This window comes from Uloborus diversus, chromosome 10, assembly GCF_026930045.1.
Source record: "Uloborus diversus isolate 005 chromosome 10, Udiv.v.3.1, whole genome shotgun sequence".
Lineage (NCBI taxonomy): Eukaryota > Metazoa > Arthropoda > Arachnida > Araneae > Uloboridae > Uloborus > Uloborus diversus.
The window spans coordinates 111490576-111511778 of record NC_072740.1 but is presented as its reverse complement, the minus strand read 5'-3'; the positions used below and the strand labels follow the sequence as shown (position 1 = coordinate 111511778).

At 32.6% G+C, this 21203-nt stretch overlaps 1 protein-coding gene across 1 annotated transcript in view; it reads right to left on the bottom strand.

The window, feature by feature from the left end:
- LOC129231132 (uncharacterized) overlaps positions 1–21203 on the bottom strand; it is a 124820-nt gene that overhangs the window by 62677 nt on the left and 40940 nt on the right. The window lies entirely within an intron of this gene.

Genomic DNA, 21203 nt, shown 5'->3' with positions numbered 1-21203 from the left:
GTTGAAACATGTTTAAATTTAAGTTAAAAAGTACGGTATACATATATAATTAAAAATCTAATATCTAATATAGTCTAAAAAGTATATTTTAAAAGTTTTGTTACAAGTTGGTTGTAAACCTTTGCTACTATACTTGTTGAAAGAGCAACAGGCTTCTTCATTTGCTCTAAATGTTCAGGAGGAGTAGGCACATTTGAAGCAATTACATACTGCAATAAAATCAGTCGTAAATATCTGTAAGTTCTTTTCGGGCCCAAATCTTTTTACAGTTGAAAAAACAACTTCACCTGGCAGTGACACTTAAAATTTCTTTTGTCTGATAGGGAGGTCCGGGGTCTCTCCCACGGAGAAAATTTTGAAATTGTAGTCCTAAGAACGCAGGTTTAGAGTGTCTCTGGTGATGTTAAGGGAGGAATTTTTCGTGAGGACTTCTAAGGAAAGTTTTAGAAACTGAAGTCTTAAAAACCCTATTATAGGCGATTTTTACTGACGTTAGGCTATGGGGAGGGGACTTAAGGACTATTTCCAATCGAGTTTTTTGAAAACTAGAGTGAAATCGATCACCCCTCACCCAGTTTTTCGAAATTAAAGTTCCAAAACGCAGTAACCGACAAACTTTGACGATGTTAGGGAAGTGGGTGCTCTGAGGCCTCCCCAAAATCATTTCGAAATAGAAGTTCAAAAGACGAAGTTTTTAAGCAATATTTAGTGATACTGGGGAGAGGGGTTAAAAGCCGTCACTCCCCCCCCCCCTTTCTTTTTGGAATAGTAGTTTTTTCATTTCCGGATTTTACACGGGAGCATCAGTTCATTCTATTTTAAGGGGACTGTGTGCTAAGCGCCTCAATCAATTATTTTAAAAATCCAATTTTTGAGGAATTGGATGGTATTAAAGAAAGGAAGTTCGAAGGTCTTGTTCGGAATTTTTCGGAAATTGAAGTATTAAAAATGTGATTGTAGTACATTTGGTAGGTACTGTACATTTGGTTTTGTAGTAGGACATTTGGTAACATTTGGGGCTCGGCAGTTTTTCAAAATTGTACATTTTAAAAACAGTTTTAAACGATTTTCGACGTTGTTTGAAGGGAGGAATTTTGCGAAATTGAAGCCCTGGAAACGAGAATTCAGACGCTATTGAATAATTTTGGCTAGGGGCTTCCGAAGTGTTACATTTTGAAGACTTTAGATTCCCCCCCCCCCAACATTTTATATTTTTTTCCTATTAAAATTACTTCGTTTTCCCAAGGCGCATTCCTTTCTTCTCTTTAACAATATAAAATGTTTTTGAAAAAATAATATACTCGGCCTTCTGGGGAGGGGTGGGGCCCGTGAACCCCTCCCGTCCCCCTTAGCCTTGTTTGCACCACTGTTACATAGGGTCTAAGCCAAGAGCCCAACTGAAGGGTTTGCAGCAACAAAGAGATAACTCCATTTTTTGATTGTTGGGAAATCTCCTAAAGTTAACTCCATGTTGCGTCAAGCGAATGAAGCAGTTAACTCATTCTAGCGAATTACTTGAGAAATATCAATCGGAAAGAACTCCTTGTTGAACAAAACGAACTTGAGAACTATCAACCGGAGATAACTTTTTGTTGAACCAAACGACCAAAAAATGGAGTTAACTCTTTGTTGCTGCAAACCCTTCAATTGTCGATAAAATGTTGTCGAAGGTTTGTGTTAAAATAAGATCTCAATATATGAGCATTTATGCTAGCAAGCAGCAAATTCTCAATTTCAATGTTTTTTGCCTGATTCAGCTATAATATAAGGCAATCTAAATTTTTACAGAATGACCCACTTTGTAATACATGAACTAAGTATACTTCTACTAATTTTATGCTTTGTTCTCTGTAATACCGGTCAGATGTTACACCAAAATCCCCAAATACTCGTGTTTAATAGTTGCACAATAAATACGACAGAATAAGAGTTAGCAGTATTATTTTCTTCTTTAAATTTGGGAGCAAGACTTCTTCCCTCCTTTTTGCGCCTGTGACGGAGAGCCATATGTTTACTCGCTGCTGCCTGCTGCTTGTAAATTCCTCCGGAAAAATTCTGTGAATTAGAATATTTGTAAAGGGAAAACTATTGTTGTGTTATTTTATCACAAGAAGAAAAGGTTTATTCATTCATTTAATCGGAAAGTGTGCCGCCCCTTGAAATAAACCGCCATTGGTGGTAGCACAGCGCCTACACCAGGAACCAGTAGTTGATCAGCGAGGATGCAATCACTATGCTGTAAATTATTATTTATTTTACTGTAGGAACTGAGAGACGAAACTACTTAGGTGATAAGTACACGTTTTCCAGTTCAGTCCCAATAAAAGTGCTTAATTATCCCACTCTCTAACATCTAAAAATGCCTGCGGAAAGAGCCACTTAATGCTAGCCACCTCGTTTTATCGATTTCTTTTGAAAAATATGTAACTGTTTTTAAAAATAAATGACTCTATTAATCAATTTCAATTGTCAGTCAAATATACCAGAATGCATAAAATCCCACCTATACGATTTTATCCTATCTGTTAAGTTTTTTTAGTGAGTAACTCCGTCCTTTTTCAGTGGGATTAACTTTTGCATTATTCTCTTTCTTTTTTCTTTCTAGTTTCATATTTTAAATGCTTAATATTTCTTGTTTTTCTGAGTTTTTTTAGAATTAGCCTATTTTTCATTCCTGAAGCACCCGGGGGTGGATTAGATTCCCAAAGCTCTTTGGGAATCCAGGTTCGGGCAAAAAGCCGAAGGCGCGCAGGTTCGAGGGCGCAATGAAAAAAAAAAGCGGAATATAGCGCATGTTCGTTTATGGCGCGCCATCATCGTTATTTTTTTTCCACTGGTTTCAATTCCATAATATTATTTTCATAGGGAACCTCCACCTACTTTATCAATGCAAGCGCGAGACAAACGGCGCTAGTGTTTACGAATATAACAATAGATCAGTACGAAACATAAACTGGTAGTGAAGACAAACTATTGGTCTAAAAATTTAGTATAAGTACAAATATGCATAATTTATAGCTTATGTCACTCAGTAAGAATGCACCTTTCATATAGTGAAAGAATTTTTCAAATAGCTGCATGGTTCCGGAGATTACCTCGAGCATATAAACACACAAAAATCCGTCCTCTCTCTTTATAATATTAGTATAGATCAAAGACCATTCGTTTTATTATCTTTATTTGAGCTCAATTTAGTCTGATTTTTGGACTTATTCATATTATTTCTCCCAGATTATTAAGAAATACTTACAACATATTTCATTAATAAGAATTAACACTTAAATAAGTTAAGTTAAATACACTTAAAATATAGAAAAATTCTGAAATGTATTATTATCACGAATGAAATGATAAAATTTATGTTCAATTTCATTGTAAAGTTGTCGTTTCTCTGGTCCTCTGGATAAAGCTTACTACGTTTCACTTCACAGGCTTGATGGTGATTTTTTAATTTATCACATACAAGTAAGGGATTAATGCAACACATCTTTCACACGCCTTGCATATGACCTAAAATGGAAATCTGATGCCTTGCATGATGCTGACGATAAAAAGCGCGGTGTTTAAAATTTCTTGCCAAGTCTTTAAATTTGGCGATTTTTCTTGAGATTTCGGCAGACTTTAAGATCCCATATCTTGAAAACGAGTGGATGAGAGCGCACAGTTCTAAGATCAAAAAAATGTCTAAATATGCTCTTTCGAATGCGACCATTTTGAACTTTTTTCATGATTACTGAAGTCATGAGGTTCCCTGGTGAGGACTTCCCTTCATGCTTTCAAAATTAAAGGCAATGTCCCAATAATTTTATTGCGCAACTTTAATTTGTCTAAATTATTCAATGGAAATCAACCCCAATTAAATTCACTACGGAATAATATGATTTCGAGTATTGTTTTTACAGCACCAGCAGCAGATCAGTTGGCTCATAATCCTTGCATCCTCATGCTCCCTGTATATTTATTCCCTTTTTCAATTTAAGTGATTACAATATCCAGTGTAATTTCTTATGCCATCACCATCATCAAACGTACAACTATATGATACGTAGTGCAACGTTACAGACGGGAAGATTGTATTGTTCAGTGGATTTATAGTTAGTCTCTCTCAATCAAGAACTGACGTAAATCAATTTGGTTCAAATCTCATTAAAACGAAACAAAGAAATGTTGTTTATTATTAATTTTCAAATTAAAAAGTACCTTTATAATATTTATTTAAGAAAGACTTTCTTTAAACCCGAACTAGGTCGGGTCGGGCCTCTAGTGCATAATAAAACAACAAAATAAATGGAAATCGAGTCATTGTCATTGACTCAATTTTATAGCCCTATAAATATTGTTAGAAATTCGATTTCCAATAAAAAGATCAACTAATTTTTTTTTCTTTTTCTTTCTATTTATCAGTTTCAAAAGGTGGAGTTTTTTTTTTTTTGGAAACGAATTAGGATAAAAAATTTTGCGAAGGAAAAAAAACTATCTTTTTTAATGGAGTGTGGAGCAAAGGTTCGAAATTTTGCTGCTAATCGACTAAAATTCAAATGATGAAAAAAAAATTCATGTACTATATATAGATGAATCCAACAATGAATTCACAAATTCAATTAATTATTATGCGTAAAATATTTAATTGGACTGCAGCAGATTTGAAACTAGTTTGTTCAGCAGTTTATATCGTGAAAATAAAATTAAAATTAAGCATATATCGTATTCGCGTTATCCGGCATGCCGGAAAAAAGCGAGGTTGATCAGCATGACGGGAAATTCAAATGCCGGGTACTTCGAGGTTTATCTTGCAACAAAATAAAAGCAAATTTCCCCATTCAGTTCCAATTGTTTATTGCATATAATATGTGCTTTTTATTAATGGTAGGTCATTATTAACGGATTTAATTATATGCTATAATAAAGTAATCAATTCAGAAGCAATCATTGTTACTGTGGTTCGTTCCTAATTTTTTTAAATAAATTATTTTAGTTTCCTTTTAGAGATGTGAGTTTAATTTTTATTTATTGAATACTCTGGTAAATTCTTTAACACTGGTTTAGGGGTGGTAATTTACTACTTAAATGTTTGCTTAGTTTTAATTTATTTTTTATAAAATTATTCGTTATTTAATAATATTTTTCTTGTTAAAATAACAAATGACATTGTTAGTTAATATTTCAGAAAAATTAAACTGTTTATTAATACTAATAAGATATTTTTTAAGCTGAACATATATTTTTCAAAATATTTTTTTTCCTAACCTCGATTTTCCCGGCATGCCGGAAAGGACCAGGCAAGTGTTATTGAAAACCTGGTAACCCGTGAATTTTGCGGCATGCCGGATAATGCGGGGTAATACGGTATATCTCCTGTCAAAGAAGAAAATCATTTCCCAAGGAAATCTAAAACATTTCAAGCAACTTTCAGTATAACTTGAAGCATTTTCGAATAATTGATTTTCAAAATTGATAGTAGCACCAAAGAGACCATGTAGCACCATCTAGCTGTGAAAAAATTAATGCGATCACAACGAAAACTGATTTTTGGACGGCAGATGGTGAAAAAATAAATAAATGTGTAAAAATATAAAAATGGAACGAGTTTATTGTGCGATTAAATCATTATTAGCGTTAATGGAGATTTTAAGTAGACAGAATCAATTAGTTCGAAAGAATAACATTGTAACCTATTTTAAAGCAGTACTTCTCCAAAACTTAATATAAATGTCTTATAATTAAACAATAAATTAATTGTGCCATTAGGGGGAATAAGTTTTTTTCAGGCCCGTCATTTCGAGATTTTTCAGAGGGGGGGGGGCAATAGGTATATACTAAACACAAATTTTCCCAAAAAACACGTGTTATTTTTTTGTAAAATGAGAAAATCAAGTTACATCCAAATACATTAACTTCCAAAATCCAGGGGGGGGGGCAAGGGACCCCTCCTCTACTGGTCCCCCTAAACGACGGGTCGGGGTTTATTTCCGAAACATAAAAACTAAATAAAAGAATGAATATATAAAAATAAGTCAGAAAATATCGTTCTGAAATCGAGAGATTCAGGGCATAAAATTAAAGCAGTGATGCATGTAAAATTTTATATGCTCAAGCATATGTGGTTTTACTTACATTACAGATGCATATTCATGTATCAGATTATAGCAAAAGTTTTTTTCCCGGTAGTGTAGAAATGTAAAGAATTAAAAACTCACATAACCTAAGACTGGAATTCGCATTTTCTTTTAATGACGCTAGTGCCTTTTATTTATTTATTTATTTATTTATTTATTTATTTTTGGTTGGAGATGGATCCGAACTCAATGAAATTTTGAATGTTTAAAATAAGAAAACACTTGGATGCTGGTCCGTCTTTATGAGTTTTTCCAGTTCAAATGGTGTATACTCAGAGCAATTTTTATCGGAAAACAACAAAAAACACGCCCACTTTTATGTAAAATTATCAGTTTTTTTGGTGCCAGGGGGTTTGCATTTGATCCCCCTATGGTGCCAGGGGGGTTGCATTTGATCCCCCTAAATGACGGGCTTGGTTGAATTTAGTTTTCTCATTGTCAGGATCAATAATGTAGCTGAAAATATTGGTCAATACATAAGCCAGATGATACTATGCAGACGTCAAACCAGGGAGAATATTGTAAAACCCCTCAAGCAAACTTTTAAAATATTACTTAAGAAGAACACAGGAAGGGGTCTCCAACAGTCTACAGTAAACTAATGGGAAGCCTGCTGTTTGGGTTAATTGGAAAATGTTCGAGTTTTCTGCTAATTTTGAAATGATTAGGGCTGATATTTTACGGATATCAAGGGCTCATGTTTTTTTTTTTTTTTTCGAGGAACGAACATCGAGACCGTGTACGATTATAATAGTTTCGTTGTTCTTCGTTTGATTTCCGAATCCTTGAACAACATGGGCTGTCCTGAAATGCATCCATGCTGTAAACATCAAACGTGTCGCATGTTCTGGTTGCAATATTGACCTTATCGAATTTGTGCAGCAATCTCATAGCTGATTTTTTTTCATGTCATGTGACACGATTTCAGATGTTTTTGATAAAGCTACACCACGTGGGGGCTCAGTGGGTTCATTTAAGGGTTTTAGGAGTCTGACTGCGATGAAGAGGTCCCAGGTTTGAATTCCGGTTCGGGCATGGATGTTCTTTCTCTCTTCTGTCCTTTCTTTGTGTGAATGTGTTGTTATGCTGTGAACGGTGGCCTACCCTAAAAAACGGATGTAATGAGGAAAAATTGTGAAAAAAAATCCAGTACAAGCTTAAAAGTTCTATAAGCATGTTCTGCAATTAAAATTTTTTATAACTAAAACTAAAGAGGTTATAACAAGGAAAATGAAAGATGCACCACTATGCCACCTAAACTCATTCAATCAACTATTAGGAGATCAAAACTTCGTCATGACATCGATTGACCAAAATCGTTCCTTTGACTTCCGAAAACAGTTAGGCAGGTGTAAACATTGAGTGGGAAGTGATTTACGCAGTGCATCGATCACGATAAACAAATGATCGTAGAATAATTAACGTAAAAACCGTGTTCTATGCTGGTAAAAGAATGCTAAACAGGTGTCTTGGACACGACTTTTGTCCACGTATCTGGGAATGTCAAAATGTTCTTCTTCTGTCTTTGCGTTCAATTGAATGTTTTTTTTTCCTGTAAACCAAAGATTTAGTGACACTGTAACAGTAGGTTTGAAAAAAGTCAAGAGTTTATAAAAACATTTCACATGCAACATTTTGGTACACATTTGGACATCTTGGCTTTTGTCGGATGTCGTTTCCTCCATAAGCTCATTACTTTTTGCATTTAAAAAGTCGTTCCTTGTAACTCAGAAACACGTGTCTGCAGTAATCTGCAATTTGTGCTTTCTGACGTTGTTATTTCTTACTTTACTTTTCAGCACAAAAAGATATTTATTTATCTCACACAATATTTGGCTCAGATACCTAATAAAGCATAATCTAGAATAAATTTTGAGGATGTAATTCTGAAAGTGACATAAGGGGGGGAGGGGTAAACCATAAGGACAATTACTAAAATTAATAATATGTTTGCATTTGTGCCGTTTTCTTAAGTCATAAAGAACAGTTGGACTATTTTTAGGTTTACACTGAAAGTACTCATTTAAAATACCAATATAAAATATCTCTACGGTTTTCATGAGCTCCTCTATAGATATTGCTATTGCTTTAATACGCACTTTCATCCGCAGAAATCGCTCAGAGTAAAATTACCCATAAAACTAGTGGTATGAAAACAATCGCTTCAGAAAGCCGTAATTAGGTTTATTTAGCGTATTATAAATGAAGACATTCATCAAGTCGATGAGTTGCGATGAAAAGAAAACATTTGAAATTAGAACAAAAATGACGTTTAAAGCGGTTAATGTTTCACAGTCGAGTGTATGCAGATCATGTAGTAAAATGAAATTTTGGATTAAAATAAAAAAATGTCGGAAAAAAATAAAATCATTTTGTCACCAATATAGTTTCGGAATTTAATAAAGCAAGTGAGTCACAGGTGGGTATAGTTAGATTTTGAAGATTATTTGAAAAAAAACCTGGTTCTATATATGTAAGTGGTTAAAGTTTTTTTTTTTTTGCCTTTTTTTTTTGAAATTTTTAATCCTGATTCTAACACATATCAATAATTATTATCTTCAAGAAATTAATATTACCTTTGTAATACACTCAAACCTGTTTTTATGCGGCCTTTTTTTCATGCGATTTTTTTTTTTTTTTTTTTTTTTTTTTTTTTTTTTGCGGTACATTAAAATTTTAATCAGATAGGGATTCAATTAACGAAATTATTTTTGAAACTAGTGTGATATAGTATCTTTAAGTGACGACATAGGAACCCCGATTGGAAGTCACTGTGACCTCCCAAAAATTTCCTTATTTGGGAAATTTTGTCCGACTACTCGGCAAATATTATCATCACTTGGATTATTTTGATTTCTTTAAAGATCACAATTTTGTAAGTTTTTGGGTTATTTTCTACGTGAGACTTTTTTTTATGCGGTCCCTATCCACAGCATTAAAAAAAAATTAACTGTGTCGCGAAAACAACTTTTTTAGGTTACTCGTGAAGTTTCGGACAATTTTTTTATGAGGTCCCTATCTACCGCATAAAAAACAGGTTTGGGTGTATGAATAGAAAAGTGTGTCTTAGAACCGATCTTTGACTATTGTCAACTTAATACAATTCATTAAACCGTAAAATAAAAATAAATAAATAAATAAAACACACAGTAGTTCAGTTACAATATAATTCTCCCGAAAATCCAACCCATTTAAAAAGAAGAAACTACGATGGATGTTTTCGAAATGCGGAGGAAAAAAAGTAAAAATAGACTCCTGAGCTGTCAGAAGGGAGTGTCACTTTGTAGACTTAAATTGAAATGTGACGTAAAAAATGCAAATTCTATTAAGCACGTGCACCCCTTACCAGCACGAGCCCCACTTCCGTTGGGGCTCTGTTAGGGGTTGATTCATTATTATGCTCTTGCTCCCATTGATATATTTGTGCGCGTACATTTAATGCTGTGCCGTAATATTGAATTGTGTGTATGTGTGCACATGTAATGCATAATATTTTGAACATAAAAGACCCGAATATTGCACCAGCATTGTAGTAAAATATACATTTAGAAATATTCAAAATATACTAACAAAAACTTTAAAATATAACAAAATGAAGAAATTGCTAAAAAGGTAGAATAAACACGAAGAAAATATTTGTGCGTCGTACCGCTCTTTTTACATTGCACGTTGGAAAGTCAAAAATTTGGAATCGATTGAAGAACCTTAATAAAACAGAGCACAGACAAAAAAAAAAAAGGACAAACCTCTAAAAAATCAGCAAAACATGTAAAGCGACTATACCATGCCATGTGACAGTATACCTATGCATAAAAATAAATCCTGCTGGAGGTAACGAAAGTCACGTATGAAAATTAATTAAATTGGAGTAACAAAAATCACTATAAGCAGTTTTTAACATAGTTCTCACTAGATCTTCATAGCTTGGGTATCCCTATTGGGTATTTTGTAGATATACAACTCAGCTATATTTACTCTTAGTAAACAATTCTCTACGTTTATAATGTCGTGCATTTTTGAAATCTGAAGTATTTTTCAGAAACTTAAGATGGTTAAGGATAAATACCCTCTTGATGCGAACTCTTCCAACTATATTATTTTAATAGATGAAAATATTATGCTAAAATTTAATGTTAACATTAGAGTTTTAAATCTTAACCGATTTATGGAAAAGTTAAAGAAATATCTTTTATCAAAATGTTAATACTTACGACGTTATTAGCAGAGCATACTGCATTTCATACAGAATTGACATATCTTATAAAATAATCAGTACCAAGAAATTGACAAGTATAATCCACGTGAATCTAGTGCATATTTTAACAGATTAATAAGAATTATCTCTCAACTCTCTTGTGCGTTGAGCACTTTAGCACTAATGAATGGACTCTATTTTAGCCTTGAAACAACTGTTTGCAGAATTTTCTTGAAAATTTGGGCTTTATTTAAGTTGTGTTTTTCTTTTTAATCATATTCATTACAACTGAAAGAGAAAAACTAAAAATTCTTCTTTTTCTACTTATGAGACCGTTTTGGAACAACCGCTTGTCTATGGCATTAATTATATTGTAGTTTTACTCTTGTTCCAGTTCTGTTTTCTACCTTATAGCATGTAAAATGTATGTATGTATGTTTCTTATAGTATGTAAGATTGATTTAACTCTTTTACCCACTACACTCGAAATGAAATTTTTGAATTTCCTTTTTGCTCGTGATTTTCTGTCTGTATAACAGCTGTCGAACCTTGGAAACTCTCTACAACTTTCTTCAGTGGGGGAAATAGGACAGTTAAAATTTTCTGGAGCAGTGCATTCTTATAGACTTATAAACTAAGAATTAGTGAAAAATAAAAAATTCCGGCGGAAAAATACTATCAAAATAATATATACATACTCGAAATTTTAAGAAATTTCATCTTAAATGTATAGTAATGTATTGATATACAGGAAAAAGCTATTCATATGCATTCCGTTTCCAAAAAAAAAAAAAAAAATACATCGTTTAACAAATTTCGATCCAAGTAGGAACTACGTAGAAAACAAAATGGTGAAATAAACAGCCATGTACAGATTTTATTTAAAGAGTATTTTCATTTTAAATACATTTCTCTTTAAAAATGTAATATGCTCGATTTTATCCCACTGTATAGTTGAATATTCTTCATTATTTTCTTAATATTATATCACACTATATTACTTGCAAACTAAAATAACAAAGTAAAAATGTTTAATTCCAAATTGCGCTTTACAAAATTATTTTTATGTTAAAATTCAAGCGATTTTCCTTTATTTCAGGATATGTTTTCTTCCCTCTGTACTCGTTCTGGTAATTGGCGGGAAAACCCTTTTAAAGTGTTTGATGATGACACAGGACGTGTTTAGAATGTATGCTACTGTATTGAACGTTTTGCATAAGATATTTATTTTTTCGTTTTTCTTTAAAGGTTTTTTCGTTTTTTTCCCCCAACCGTCTTTGTGTATTGTGTCCGAAAAGCGACTAAAAAGGACTCAGTAACATGTAACTTGACTGACAAAAATCAAGCCTAAGCTTTCATCCCTTTTTCTGATATCATTTCCAAATCAAATTTTGGGCTCAGAATTCCATAATCTTGTTAATCTTTTGCTTGCCTCACCGCAGAGCTTCCTGTATTACCAAGCGGAAATACACGTCACTGTCACCTTTCAGTTCATCACGCTATATTGGTTAGTTGCATGTTCGGAAGCTGACACGTAAATGGATAGCATTCAAAGCTTTTGAATGTTCAGTACAAGTTCAATATCAAACATTACCTTATTCACTACTTATAATTTTTAACGTCGTAAATCCCCGAATGTTTCTAAATCTGTTTATTAGTATTTGATTTTAATGGCTCATTCATTTTCTTGACATTAAATCGAGAATTCTGAATTTTCTTAAGATGTAAAACTGACTTCCGTATCGTAACACTAAGTAGGAGATTTTGAAAGGGCTGATTCACTACTTATAATTTTTAACGTCGTAAATCCCCGAATGTTTCTAAATCTGTTTATTAGTATTTGATTTTAATGGCTCATTCATTTTCTTGGCATTAAATCGAGAATTCTGAATTTTCTTAAGATGTAAAACTGACTTCCGTATTGTAACACTAAGTAGGAGATTTTGAAAGGGCTTAGCATTTAAATCAAAGTTGCATTTTGGACATCAAATAGAGGTTTCAAAATCGCGTGGTTATTTTAACGTTACTTGCATTTTGTAAAAATTGAAACATTCTTAGTTGGTTTAATGTTTGAAAGATTTTATTTCATTAAGTGTAGACAATTTTAAATTGATATGGAGGCTATGTTTACTCGGTCGTTTATTTACGAAAATGATATTTCTCTTTGCAAACCAATGAATATGCTTTAATAATTTTTATTGATATTAAAGAATGCAATATTTTTAAAAAATATATTTTTTACACATGTGTTCCAAGTTTTGAGAGTTTTTTATATATTTTTTCAAGAGCGTCTCAAAGAGTAAGAACAAATTAATAAAAAAAACCCTCCTGAATCTGTAACGTGTGTCGTGTGCTGCAAATATGTCACGCCGCACTGTAGTTTGCTACAAAATAACTATCTCCAAAACCAAAAAATGAATATACAACAATTAAAATGCACCAAATTATCAAAGAAAACGGCAATTATAATGCAACAATATTAACCAGATTATTATGTACTAAAAAACATAACGTTGTTTGTAACTTTCATTGACTCCCCCCCCCCCCTCAAGCTCTTTACTGAGATAACCTCTGAAAGTTCAAGTTCTTTGTATCGGTTCGGACCGTTGTCCTATAAATAATACAGTTTGTACCTCAAAATATAAACAAGTTATTATCAATGTTTCTACTTTGCATATATAAAATACTCTTAGATGATACCATGGTTATAATTTTAAGTTTTTGATGAGTGATTTAATATGGATTGCATAACTTTGAACTAGTTTATCGTTTGAACGTAACTTCACCTTCAGAAATGAGTCACTCACTCTTTTTCGAGGATTCTTCAAGAGTAAAACCAATTTCTTCATTAACGGCGATTTTTTTCTCGCTAGGTCAGAAACTCAAGCATACATCTCGCGAAATTTTCGTTCATACGATGATAAGATGACTCAAAGCACTTTTTACAAAGCAATTTCTTCAAATGCAACAAAATTTTAGGAAGATTTGAGGAAGAGTTTCTCAGAGTAGCAATTCGCAAAACTTTCAAAAAAAAAAAAAATCCCTCATCGGTTTAATATAACAGAATTACAGACAAGTTGTTTCATTTAACCTGACATGAAACTCTTCAGATAAAAAAAAATCTTTAAAATCAATAACTAAATTACACCAACAAACAGGGCTTAATTTCGACAGAAAAAAGTTGACACACCTATAGTCTTCGTGTTTTATTTTTATACGGAAATAGCTTGACCAGCCAACTGAGGATACTACGTACTATAATACATAAAACCAGTTGCTAGGAGTGGCGCACACAGAAATTTTGCAAGGGGAGGGTCCAAATAGAAAGCCTTATTCTCATCATACTTCAGTACATTATCAAACATATTGACTTGATTTTATCGATTCCCGAGAACAAAATAAATAACGATAAAACCAAATAATTTACACTTTTACTTTTTTCATATTTAAAAAATGGATTCTAAGTCATGGAATCTCATTTTAATCTGTAATTACAAAACTAAAAACATGGTTATTACAGTGTATTCATTTATAATCACCATTCTGCTTCTCATATGAAATTCGTTATGGGAAAAGTGCACAATATTTTTAAAAATCTTTTAGCATGATGATTTTATTTTTTCTCTTATTAGATCTTAAATTATTGTTACCTATGTTTGAAATTAATCTATGCACAAAATTCGTAGAATCGTAATCAATCGGGGGAAAAAGCAAGACCTATGGGAGGGGTCCGACCCCCTGGGCCCCTCCCTTGTGTGCGCCACTGGTTGCTAGTGTTACATACATATTTTACTATAGTCATGTTAGTTTACTTAAATGTTAAATGAAACAAATATGTTAAACTATACCTTCGGGTTTTTAAAAGTGACGCATTTACTTCAGGCTAGTTAATTATTTACCTTGTAACAGTTTTTAGTGAATTTAACTACTATAATGCAGCACTTTTAATAAAAATTTAATGCAAAAGTACAGCCGTTACGTACAAACTCTCTAGAAATAATTCTAAGTCAAAAATCTACTCTCCTGCAAATATACTGGTGATGATTTAGTTTATAAGTTATTTTAATTAAAAAAATCGATAAAAAATCTATTTTCAAATAAGGATAAAAAAACGATTTCAAATTATTATCCTTAAAGCAGTAGCTCCCCTTAAAACAGTACTTCAAATCTACATTCCTTACACCACTTTTTCCCGAATCCCATAAATGCTCCATTTGTTCTGGGATTAACGTATCCCTCCAAACGTAAGAAATTACTAGAAAATGCAAAGAAAGACATTTATAGTAACTTCAATACCGATGAGATGGGTATTGCAGCTGTATAATCTATCAGGGCAGGGAGGGGGGGGGGGGGGAATTGCTGTTGAGTAAGATGTCACGCAATGCGCTCATTTCTTGTAATTCAAGTAATCCTGCGTTTCTTGTAATTCATTAGTAAAAATATTGTCACAAGCTTTTACACTTAATATTTAAAAGAAGTTTCAATTTATTTACTGCTAGATAGTTTTATCGGAAAGCAAATCTAATGCATTTTATCGTGATTAAAATTAAAATGTATATATATATCATTAAAATAACTTGTTCGATGTAACGAGAATTTCGTTGTAACGGAAATAAAAATGAGACTGTAAAGGTATTGTATTGGTAATCGCTGTAACGGGATTTCACTGTATAAGAAAGTGATTACAAAAGAAAGCAAAACGATCACTTAATACTGGAAAAATTCAAAATGTTAATGAAAGTGTGATAGTTTGTGGCAAGGGGGAAAGAGGGGGTAACAAGAAGTGTGACACCTCATATATTGGTAGAAGTAAAAAATATTTTTATAGCAATATGTTCGTACAATATAGTGTGACAACGGAAGGAGAGGAGGTAAGATGAAGTGTGACACTTTGTGACAAAAGGAACGGAGGTGTTTCAAAAGCAGTGAAATCCCGTTACAACGAATACCAATACAACGAAATGTAATTTTCAGTCCCAATTTGATTTCCATTACATTGCTTGAATTCCATTACAACTAAATTCTCGTTACAAACGAACAAAATTTTCGGTCCCTTGAAGTTCGTTGTAACGGGAGTTCACTGTATCTTGAAAAAAGTTTGACGTCATTCAAAGACTTCCTTATGACAAATTTTTAACCTATTACTACCGGAGTTCGTTCTTTGGTCCTGACTTAGTTTCGCTTGTTCTTAAGCATATTTTTCCGTCTAATGTAAAAAAAAATGTTACTTAGGTCTGTTTCTTCCATTTCTGTTGTTCAAATTCAAACTGTCTCTGTTTTATAACGATGGCTTTCTAAAATGTAGTTAGATTAGTTAAATAAAATAGTAAAATAAAAATTTTCAAAAAGAAGACGACAAACAGTCCATGGCAATTATACTTGATCCTTAGTGTTTTAATTGTAGGAACACGATACTTAATAATAAAAAATTATTGAAGATGAAAAAATCTGACTTTTTATTCTGATGCTTGTTCCTAAACTTCAGATAACGTTATTTGGCTTCCTAACAATAAAATACAGACAATATCTTCCGCTTCCTAATTTCTCAAAATGCATTTAGTTTTTTTCCCCGTTGCTTCTTTTTTTTTTTTTTTTTTTTTTTTTTTTTCAAAAACAGGAATGCATAAATTTGGACATTTACCCTAACTTTTTTTCTGAGCTCCCAAGTTGCACAAATATTAGATTACAGTAAGTTTCAACCCTTTTCCTCCTAAGGGCCGTTCATTAATTACGTAAGGGTCCCGAGGGGGAGGGGGGTTGGAAAATCTCTACATACCCTTACTTGGGGGTCATCAAGTCGATAGTTTATATTAGAAAACGCGCGGTCAAGTGGTTTGGCAGGGATCATATTTCATTTGCTTCTGGAAGGTAAACAAAGTACAGTGGAGCACCATTAAAACGTTTCTCTTTTATACATTTTTATCAATTACACGTTTTTCACATTGGTCCCTGCAGAGTCTTATACACGTTAACGTTTACCTATTATACGTTTTTTTTTTTCATTTATACGCTCTTTTCATACAGTCCCTCTAAAAACGTATAAACGATGCTTCACTGTATTAGGATGAGCAGTTTTTTACTTGTTTTACAAAGAATTAATAGTGTAAATTGTAATAAAAGAATCACACCATGTAGCACGTTTTTTTAATTAGTATCGCATCATATACAAAAAATATTTGTCGAAAAAATATTTAGTTTAAATTGTATTCAGTAAATATTCTTTGCACAAAAAGTCTTTTTTTTAATTTAATATTAGTGAATTTAATAACGATTCCAGTGATGTAAGATTCGTTATTTAATTATTTTGAAGAACAAAATGGAATCTTACGTAAGATGGGAGGGGGTGAAAAATCTTGCTTATCCTTACGTGGAAGGAGGGGGTCAAAAATTGCCAAAATCATCCTTACGTAATTAATGAATGACCCTTAATTAAAAGTTTTCAAATTTGGGGCAGTTCTGATTCCCATTTCACAAAACTAAGTGCGCCTTTTTTGTTATGAATTTGAAACAAACCAAAAAACCTCACGGTTTTTCCATTGATAATAATGACTACTTCTATCTCAAGAAAACCGTAAACATACTCTGTAATCATTTTCTCGGCGAAAAAAGAAGTTGAGTTCCTTAAAAATACAAAATAAAACCAGTAACTTCTAGAATGAAGAGTTAAACACCTTAACAATCAACTAGTAAATACCACCAAACAATAGATTCGACCATCCCAGTCCAATTGCCGTTGGTCTTTCATCTCACAATCCATCATCAGCAGAGCGAATCCCTCATGTATGTGTTTATGGCAGAATGCTTTTTACTCCCCCCCCCTAAAGATTCGATCCTCCCCAGGGCCCCACGTAACATTGCTCTCACATTACGCTGTACTTCAAAATGTCAGGTAATTCCCCATTCCCATCAAGCTTGTGTGTTGACTCTTAAGTGACGATGCGCATTGCACGCACTGCCACGTTCACGTTCACTGCCAGCTTGCAGGATGGGGTGCGGCAAAAAAAAAAAAAAAAAGGAACGCAGCAGACATATGAAATAGTCACGAATGCGTGATTCTGTTGCTTGGAATTGTGGTTTATGTCCAGGCAATGGCCATTATTCGTTTTATCTCTCCGGCTAATAATTTCGCCCCAAAACCCAGATCAGGAAAATCAATTCTCCATTTGAATTGGCAGGCAAATGATACTATAATTTATCCGTTTATGTTTTAATGTGGGCAAGCATCCGGTTTCAGATATTACGGAAAATGGAATTGTTACTGTTTAATAACAGCTGATTATCTGTATGATAATACAAATGGAATGGGTTTATTTTCTGATACATGCTCTGAAATAATTTGTAGAGTTTCAATATTTTCTGTTTGAACAAAAATCGGAAGAATAGTAAAATTAGGCTTATTTTAATTCACTTTTCAAAAAAAGAAAAAATAAATAAATCGTTAAAACGTACTACCTATATACGAATGAAATTAGAATGTTCAAACTAAATTCCATTATCACTAGTGATTGCAATACCGGTATACCGAATCACAGTATTTCGAGCTATTTTGCAATTTTGTAATACATGTATTTGCTGAGGTAAAATACCGGTATTATTGGTATTAGCTAAAAATAATACATAGCTTTAGTTAAAGACTTTTCAATTAAACTTATTAGCCATATACTTTTATTTTAAAAGCACATTTTTTTCCCATGATACAGTACCAAAAGCAATCTATTGATGCAAAAATTTGGCTTCAAAAACGCGAACTAATAGAGCATCATTAAGTAAAGTTAGTGGAAAGATATCAAATAATTATTTCATTACTAGATGCTGAAATGAATCGCATTTTCGTGCGCTTATGTGCACCATGTTTTATTTTTGCCATTTCTCTGAATACTCGCTTTCTCTTTTGTAAAAGTTAATTTCAAGTGTAAGTTTGAAAGTATTGGTCTTATGAATAATTCATTCAACCATCAATTGCAGCTCTTTTTAATAATGATACATATATTTTTCAGTATTTCTCTAACCTGTACTGTATTTAGATAAAAACCTTTTCTTGCTAGTATGACAAACAGTAATTTGTTGTCCCCGTTATTGGTTTGGTATCCTTTCTCACTATTTAGCTTTATACTTGAGAAGATATTATTTAGAAATTATATAGTGCCTTGAAAATTTTCATAGAGGTAAGGCATAATCAACTGGAACACATTTACTTAACTCTAATTTGTAAAAAAAAAAAAAAAAAAAAAAGATAGAAAACGAATAAAAGAAACTAGCAAAATGAAATTTAGTTAAGTTCATCGTAAATTTCAAACCATAGGTCTGGAAAAAGCGAACACAAAATTTTCCTGATCATGAGGAAGTCGTTGAAGGTGATGTTAATATTAAAAAACTATCGTCTCTCGAAAAGAATTACAACTAGCTATAAAAGTTAGAAAAAAATAAATAACACACAATTGGTTCATTATAGATTTTCATAAATAATACATTTCGTGCCTAAAATTATGCAATATGGCAACGAAACAATGTTTTTGATCATTGTTTAAAGAAATTTCTGATACCGGTATTTATACCGGTATTCCGCTATCACTTTTTTTAAAAATGCCGAATACTGGTATTTAATTTTTTGTCCGGTATTGCAAATCCTAATTATCACAATTAAACTTATCTATAAGTTTACAGCTGTCTCGTAATCAATCAATCTTAATCCTTTATTACGTCGATTACAACGAAAATGCTTCTCATTACAATAACGTTTACACTGTAAAAAAATTCCGAAACGTTACTGATCATTTCCGTGGAACGTCTCGGGATTTCACACGTTTCCACATATTTCCCCGTAAAAACAGGTATTATCACAAAAAAGTTTCCTGAATCGCTACATGTTGCACGCGTGCAGACTTTTCACTGTTGTGGAAAATATTTTTAGCAACCAGTTTAAAGATTGAATGAGCGTGTTTATTAAGTGTATTGTCTTAAGTTCGCCTCCGGCCTGTCCAGATTGACTAAGCTCCCAGTAATAGCGAGAAAGTCAGCTCCCAGTAATAGCGAGAAAGTCAATGGATAGCTACAGCTTTGCAAGGCGGGAAATGCAAGTCGAGAGATATGCTTGGTTCCTTCTTGCACAGCTTTGGCCGTGGTCGCTTTAATTTTTATGGAGCTTGCTTGATAAATCAGAAAGGTTATAATTAATTGCACTAAACCTGCTCAATTATTCTAGAAGGTTCTATAGACGTGACTGACTTTAACAGGGGAGATTTCGCACTTCTATCAGAAAGTTTCTAGGTTAATTTCAAAAAGGTTACTGACTTTTAGCGGAAAAGGTTCCTGGTTTTTCCAAGATATGTTACAGGAAGAAATTGGGCACATCAGCTGCCTATTATTGTCCAGGAACGTTTCTGAATCGTTTTTACAGTGTACAGCCGAACCTACTTTAAGGGGCACCTTTGAATAAGGGCCACATCTATTTAAGGGACATTTTCTCTGGCCCCAGTCCCTTTAAATTAAATTTTTATGTATTTACCTCTGGTTAAGGGACACTCTAAGGGACAGTCACAGAGAAAAAAATGCAGTGATAATGTATAAAAACAGAGAAAACAAATTCCAATATTGTAAAAATGATTGAAAGAAAAATTTTAAACTTTATGTCAGAAGCCAGAATTTTGTTTGTAAAATCATTAGCAGGCTTTGTTTGTTGACGACAACCTTTTTAAGTAGAAGAACTGATTTCAGTATTTTTATTTTAAAATCAAGTTTTCCTAATTTTTCGTTGAAAAAATGATAATCATTTGGGAAAATCCAGTGCGAAAAACTAAGCGTGCCCATTACAAAATCTATAAAAACTTGAATAACCACATTTGACATAGAGTAAACATAAAGTGCCGTCTTTCTAAAAAGATATTTTAAACTAATGCAGTTATAGTTTAATTTTTTTACTGTCCACAAATGAGACGATTCTTAACCTTTTCATAAATGGCTAAAGCAATTCGGGTTAAATGTTCCGCAGCTACAAACTTATTCTTTGTTGTTAAAAAATCGAACAACGCGAGGAAAATATTTTTTTCAATAAAAGAAAAGAAAATAACGTAATAATGATAAAAAGTTATTTGAAAATGGCATGTTTCCAACTCTTGAATTATTAATGGTAACAAAATGGAAAACTAAGCGCCTGTCACTGCTTGATTTGCAGCGAGTCATAAAGTGCATGGCGTGAAATTGTTTATTTTTTTAGATTGAGAATTTTTTCTCAAAAACCTACTGCAAGAAAAGTGCTTGGTGAATTAAATGTTAATTTGAGTGTTATAAATATTATCATATTAATATCACTGAAATTAAATTCAGGAACTTCACGAATAAACGAATAATAATAAAATATAAAATTGCATTTTCCCAAATAAACTATAATTTTTTTCAGGGTGCCCGAAAAGTCTTTGACATATTTTAAAAACTCATAGAAAAGCAATACACTCACATGAATATACAGCTTGTGCCATAATACTTCACAGGTTCAAGAATTTTTTGTGATATCATAAAAAAGGGGGAAACAAGAAAAAGAAAAAGGTAATTAAAAGAAATTTACATAGTTGGCTGTGTCGTCATACTAAGAAAAACAAATGCTTACTCTGAAAATACAACCGTCAATGTAAATTTCATAAAGTTATAACATCTTCTTTGTTCTCTTTTTTTTCCAATTCATTCTGCATCTCAGAACCAGATTAACGTAAGTCACATAATTGCTACTTTATAGGAGAGAGGAAAAACGATCGCTTGTTGCATACCAAGGTTTGGACTTGCTCTCCCTTTAACACAGATAAACTACACATATACTGCAAATATATTATACTACTACAAATATATATTTTTTAGGATTATATTTATATGGGTTGATGCGGAATAGGATTCTATATACA